This window comes from Acomys russatus, chromosome 4, assembly GCF_903995435.1.
Source record: "Acomys russatus chromosome 4, mAcoRus1.1, whole genome shotgun sequence".
Classification (NCBI taxonomy): Eukaryota; Metazoa; Chordata; class Mammalia; order Rodentia; family Muridae; genus Acomys; species Acomys russatus.
In genome coordinates this window covers 28,490,247-28,495,891 of record NC_067140.1, presented here as the reverse complement: position 1 = coordinate 28,495,891, position 5,645 = coordinate 28,490,247, and the positions used below count along the sequence as shown (strand labels likewise).

Here is a 5,645-nt window from a genome sequence, read left to right as displayed (position 1 = left end):
ATAGGCATGCACCGTCATTCCTGGCACTGTAATTTCATATTTATGGCAGAGTAAAGCCACGTTGTGTATATAAACTCCATTTCTTTAGCCATTTTCCTGTTGATGGATAGCGAGGCTTTTGTGACACAATTTTAAAGAAGTCATGTGCTAAATTCAAGATTAAGTACTAGTTTCTTTATGCAGGCAGAGGCAGAAATCTGTATTTGAGTCAGTGTCTGTTATGAGAAATCAACTGAGTGCCCTACTTGAGAATGCAGACGTGGTGATTACAGGTGCGATCCTGATCCCCTGTGGCAGAACAAAAGGAAGCACCTGTCCTTTGTATGGAAAGCTCCCCCAAGGGGTTCAGGAAATGAAGGAGGGGGGACGCCATATTTTTTTTCTTCAAAGTCTAAGGGACTCCCAAGTTTCGATTGAGATTGCAATTGAGGAAACTTACTTTAGTGGTCCAGAGTGACATTGTCCATGATCCAGCTCCTTAAAAGAATGTTGGTAGTTTCACCAGGGATCCTTCAGTGAGGGAGCAGAGCTTGCTCCTCAGGACCTGTTGTTACTGTACACACAACTTAGAGGCATATGGGGGGGGGGCTAGTGAGTGGAACGTAGACCCAGCCACCCCAGATCATTAAAATTTTTGAGGAATCCCTAGCTGAGCACATGAAGATGAAGAGGAGAACTATGACTTTGGAGCTCAGTTGTGAAGACCAACTATGAAGGAATGGTGGTCCAAACCACCAAACAGCAGCATTACTGCAGCTGTAGAGCCACGTTCGCCAGGTCAAATGGCACCTAGCAATTGACTAGAACAATGGCTAGTTAGAATATTAGTTTTCTTTTAGAAATGTCACCAGTTTCTGCTACTCAGCTTTAAAAAACAAGGACACCCCGAAATCTGTGGACAAATGGGTGGAACTAGAAACGATCATACTGAGTGAGTTAACCCAGAAGCAGAAAGACTCACATGGTATATACTCACTTATAATTGGGCACTAGCCCAAGAGGCATGTCCCGTGATAGTCTTCACTTACCAGGACAGTGGGACAGAGGGGAGGACATCCTATTGGGACTCTAGGTGAGAGAAATATGGGAGATGGGGAAATAGAAGGATCCACAGGGTCCTAGACACCTTCAAGAAGAACATCATGATGGGTGGGTCGGGGCCCAGGGGTTCTGCTCAAACTACTGCACCAAGCAAGGAAAATACTTACAGTAAACATCGAACCCCATCTCAGATCTAGCCAGTGGACAAGACATTCTCCACAATTGAGTGGGAAGCAGGGACCAACTCTGACATGAACTCTGGTGCCCCATATTTGAACACTTCCCCATGGTGGGGAGTCCTGGTGGCACTCAGAGAAAGAATAAGCAGGCTACCAAGATGAGACTTGATAGCCTGTGACCATATAGTGGGGGAGGAGGTCCCCTTCGGTCACAAACCTAGGGGAGGGCAATAGGGGGAAAGCAAGAGGGAGGCATGGGATGGGATAATAATTGAGATGTAATCTGAATAAATTAATTAAATAAATAAAAACAACGACAACAACAACAACAACAAAATTCCACCAGTTTCATGCATAGTCCATGCAACATTGAGCTGCATGCCTGAGAAGAAGAGAACTGTGTGTGTTGACATTATCTGTCACATTGGCTCAGTGCTTACAACACAGATTCCATAAATAACTTGCCTGGATAAGAAGTAGAGAGAAGGCAAGTAGAATCTGTTTTCTTGTGTTGGCATGGTGACCCAGCTCTTCCAAACGTATTGCTATGGACCTAAGGGGTCATTGGTAGACTATAATATGGCCCCCGCTATGGTTACAGATGGAGGTTGGAACCATACATTATGGCTCATTGGTGATTTGAACTTACTATTTGTTTTCATCTTTTGTTTTGTTTTGTTCTGTTTTTGAGACAAGCCTGACACTATAGCTTAGGCTGGTATGGAAGTGACTTACACATTTCGTAGCACATACTCCTGCTAGTCTCTAATTGTGCTCTTAGTTACGGATCTGAAGCTCCTGGGAATCTCAAGGAAGTAGAAGTTCTCAGCTCTGAGGAGCCTCCAAGGAATTAATTTGCTTCTTTGCAAACTTTTCTTGACTCTTTGCCTCAGCTCCTTTGGGTGTAATTAGTTGCCGAAGCCTGCTGCCTTGTCACAAAGCCCGGGCACAGGTCCAGAAGCAGAAGAAGGCTGACCTTGGAGAGCAGAGGACTAATTGGTCCCTCCTCTACCAGGAGGCCATTCTATCACCGAGAACATTTTCTCCTGAGTTCAGAGGCTAGTGTGTGGGTGGCAGAGGGCTGGTGGAAACAGCAAGTACTTCTTCCACCTAGAGTAATATCACACACATACTTCTACAAATTGATTTTTTTCTTCAGAATAATGCACTTTGGAACTTTTCCCAATACCAATATGCATAAAAACATTCATTATTTCTATGTGTGTATTTTCAAGTAACCTTTATTTTGCTTAATAATGGCCCTATTAATTATTTTTTATTTTTGAAAGTGTAATATAAGCACCTTGTCTCTCCCTCCCTTTCTTCCCTTCAAAACCTCCCTTTCCTTCAAATTCCTGTCCTTTTTGGTGAATTGTTGTAATGGACCACAGTTTCCTTATCAATGCTTTGGTTGAGGGACATCTAGGTTGTTTCCAGAGTCTGGCTATTCAGAATAAAGCTGGTGTGAACATAGTTGAGCAAATGTCCTTGTGGTATGGTGGAGCGTCATTCAGATGTCTGTCCAGGAGTAGTTTGGTGGTGTGTTCAAGTTTGCACTCCCACCAGCAATGGAGGAGTGTTCCTTTTTCTCCACATCCTGGCCAGCATGCGATGTCACTTGAGTTTTTGATCTTAGCCATTCTGATAGGTGTAAGATGGAATCTCAGAGTCATTTTGACTTGCATTTTCCTGATGACTAGGGACATTGAATATTTCTTTAAGCGTTTCTCAGCTGTCAATATTCTTCTGTTGAGAATTCTCTGTTTAGTTCTGTATCCTATTTTTAAATTGGATTATTCAGTTTGGTGGTGTTTAATTCCTTGAATTCTTTATATATTTTGAATATTAGCCCTTGGTTCAGAGACACACATGGTATATACTCACTTATAAGCAGATATTAGCCAAATAATACAGGATAATCACACTACAATACACAGACCTAAAGAAACTAAATAACAAGGAGGACAGTAGGGAGGAGGCTTTATTCTCACTCAGAAGGACAAATAGACACCATAGCAGTTGAAGAGAAGGGGCAGGAAGGGATCCTATCATAGAGATCCTGTGAAAGACTCTACCCAGCAGGGGATCCAAGCAGATACTGAGACACACAGCCAAACTTTAGGTGGAGCACAGGGAGTCTTGTGGAAGAGTTGGTGAAGGACCTGAAGGACCTTCACCTGACCTGGACCTGAAGGGGCCAGGAGCTCCACAAGGAGACCAATGGAGCCAAAAAATCTGGGCTGAGGAGGAGGATGCTGCAGAGACCAACCAAGAGCCACGCATGATGAGGACCTAGACCCCCTGCTTAGATGTAGTCTATGGTAGCACAGTTTCCTTGTGGGTCCCATAATATGGGGAGTAGGGATTAGTTCTGACATGGACTCTGGCCCCCACACATTGATCACTTCCCCCTGGCGGGGCAGCCTTGCCTGGTCACAGAGGAAGAGGAAACAGGCAATTCAGATGAGACTTGATAGGCTGAGGTCAGATGTTAGGGGAGGTGGGCTTTCCTTTCTAAGAACTAGCAGAGAGAAAGAGAGGGGATGAGAAAGGGAGAGTGAGACCAGGATGCAATCAGGGAGGGGGCTACAATTGCAATGTAAAGTCAACAACGACAACAACCATAACAACCACAACCACAACAACAACGGAATAAAGAAAAAGAATAGATTGATAACTGCTCAGTTATTGTGTTGTGAAGCATGTTATTAAACAAATATAAAAGAGTCTCAGTTATTTGTGTGATAGCTGGGTTAAGAGAGAAACTAAGAGAAACAAACACAGTTTTGTAAGAACAACAGTTTTGCTTTGTAATATGTAAGGGGGCTTTTGCTAAGGAAGTCACATAACTAAGGTCAAGCTCTGAGCTAAATATCTTTGTTTTCCATGAGATAGTTCCGATACAATCAGCAATTCTCAACACTGGGTAGTTTATTTTTCTAATCTAGACAATATATTTTTCTAAATAGTTTCCACAGATTCTACAAAATGCTATAGGGTTTGCACACATTCTGAATATGCAGCCTAAGTGTTATTGTGAAAACTGAAAATTTCTGTTACTCAAATGTTACACATAATTGATGCTGCTCAGGAGGCAGTTCTGCCTTTTGATTCCTTCACTAGGGTGTCAGTGCATTTGCTGAGCCCTCTGCGGCTGACTGTGTGCTGAGCCCTCTGCGGCTGACTGTGTGCTGAGCCCTCTGCGGCGGACTGTGTGCTGAGCCCTCTGCGGCGGACTGTGTGCTGAGCCCTCTGCGGCGGACTGTGTGCTGAGCCCTCTGCGGCGGACTGTGTGCTGAGCCCTCTGCGGCGGACTGTGTGCTGAGCCCTCTGCGGCTGACTGTGTGCTGAGCCCTCTGCGGCGGACTGTGTGCTGAGCCCTCTGCGGCGGACTGTGTGCTGAGCCCTCTGCGGCGGACTGTGTGCTGAGCCCTCTGTGGCTCACTGTGTGCTGAGCCCTCTGCGGCGGACTGTGTGCTGAGCCCTCTGCGGCGGACTGTGTGCTGAGCCCTCTGCGGCGGACTGTGTGCTGAGCCCTCTGCGGCGGACTGTGTGCTGAGCCCTCTGCGGCGGATTGTGTGCCGCCTGTCCTAAGTGTCCCCATCCTCACCAGCTGAGTCACCCTTAGCATCTATGTCCTCATCACTGTCTTTCTTCCTTTTGCAGCTTCTATGGTCAGAACCTTGATTTTTAGTATTTTATGACGTTTCTTGTTTTTTATTAAGCAGAATAACCATATCTTCTTTCTTTCCACATTTTGCACAAACTTCAATTCACAGCCACAGCACGTTGTGTGGTACACATCCTTTCCTGCTTCTGTAAGCATTTAGCATGTTCCTTAGTCTTGGACAGTGGTTGCATTTGCTGTATTTTACACACTATTCAAGGACTTTGTTGCAGTGCTGACATACTCCACCATGAAGTTCTGCATTAATTTTCTTGGTCTGAACACTATTACCAAACTTGTTGTGTTTGACAGTGAACATATTCTGGTGCTTCTGAGGCCTGGACTGAGCCATGTTGCTTTTCTGGGAACTCATCATCAAAGCAGAAGCACCTTAAGCTCGTGCAGCCTTCTTTATGTTACAGGGAGAGGAAAGAAGTTCCCGCCACGGGTTTCAGGATGTTTTAAAATTTTGCTCTTTTTGATTTCTTCTTTGCTGAACTCCTCATCAGAAATGAGTTGTTTAATCCCCACTAATTTGCGTATTTACTAGAAGTTTTTTAAATGTCAATTTTAAGTTTAATTGCATTGTGGTATGATAGGATACAAGGAGTAAATTCAATAGTATTGAAATTTTAAAAGATTTGTTCTGTGTCCCAGAATATGGTCTATTAAAAAAAAAAAACCCTCATATACTGCTGAATAGAATGTGTGTTCTGTGATGTTTGGATAAAAAATTTCATAGATATCTGTTAAGTCCA

The 5,645-nt window shown here is 44.1% G+C and overlaps 1 pseudogene; it reads right to left on the bottom strand.

Moving 5' to 3' along the window:
* Positions 1-4,810: 4,810 nt before the first annotated feature.
* On the bottom strand, positions 4,811-5,260 carry LOC127188561 (uncharacterized protein C9orf85 homolog; annotated as a pseudogene).
* Between the last annotated feature and the right edge of the window lie 385 nt (positions 5,261-5,645).